The following is an 829-nucleotide window of genomic DNA, read 5'->3' on the forward strand; positions in this document are numbered from 1 at the left end:
TGGCACCAGACTTGCCCTCCAATAGATACTCGTTAAAGGATTTAAAGTGTACTCATTCCGATTACGGGGCCTCGGATGAGTCCCGTATCGTTATTTTTCGTCACTACCTCCCCGTGCCGGGAGTGGGTAATTTGCGCGCCTGCTGCCTTCCTTGGATGTGGTAGCCGTTTCTCAGGCTCCCTCTCCGGAATCGAACCCTGATTCCCCGTTACCCGTTACAACCATGGTAGGCGCAGAACCTACCATCGACAGTTGATAAGGCAGACATTTGAAAGATGCGTCGCCGGTACGAGGACCGTGCGATCAGCCCAAAGTTATTCAGAGTCACCAAGGCAAACGGACCAGACGAGCCAATCCGATTGGTTTTGATCTAATAAAAGCGTCCCTTCCATCTCTGGTCGGGACTCTGTTTGCATGTATTAGCTCTAGAATTACCACAGTTATCCAAGTAACGTGGGTACGATCTAAGGAACCATAACTGATTTAATGAGCCATTCGCGGTTTCACCTTAATGCGGCTTGTACTGAGACATGCATGGCTTAATCTTTGAGACAAGCATATGACTACTGGCAGGATCAACCAGGGAGCTGCGTCAACGAGAGCTGAGCAGCCGGCCGCCCGGGAGTGTGTCCCGAGGGCCCGCGCGAACACGCAAGCGTCCGCTCAATTATTCTGCAAACAGGAGGAGGCTGAGCTCCCCTGCACGATACACCTCGAAACCCTCTCAGGTCCCGGCGGCGCGCAGCGCCGTCCTAAGTACTTGGTCGGGTTCGAGAGAGGCGCAATCGCCCGGAGATGGGCGAGTAGACGCTTTCAGTGCGAACACCCG

General features: G+C 53.9%; 1 non-coding gene across 1 annotated transcript in view; it reads right to left on the minus strand.

The window, feature by feature from the left end:
- Nucleotides 1-586, minus strand: part of LOC126321928 (small subunit ribosomal RNA) — a 1893-nt gene extending 1307 nt beyond the window's left edge. The window contains exon 1 of the ribosomal RNA XR_007558657.1: nucleotides 1-586. This exon is cut by the window's left edge and continues 1307 nt beyond it. This is a non-coding gene — a ribosomal RNA (small subunit ribosomal RNA).
- Nucleotides 587-829: the final 243 nt, after the last annotated feature.

Source organism: Schistocerca gregaria, unplaced genomic scaffold (assembly GCF_023897955.1).
Source record: "Schistocerca gregaria isolate iqSchGreg1 unplaced genomic scaffold, iqSchGreg1.2 ptg000776l, whole genome shotgun sequence".
In the NCBI taxonomy this organism is placed as follows: domain Eukaryota; kingdom Metazoa; phylum Arthropoda; class Insecta; order Orthoptera; family Acrididae; genus Schistocerca; species Schistocerca gregaria.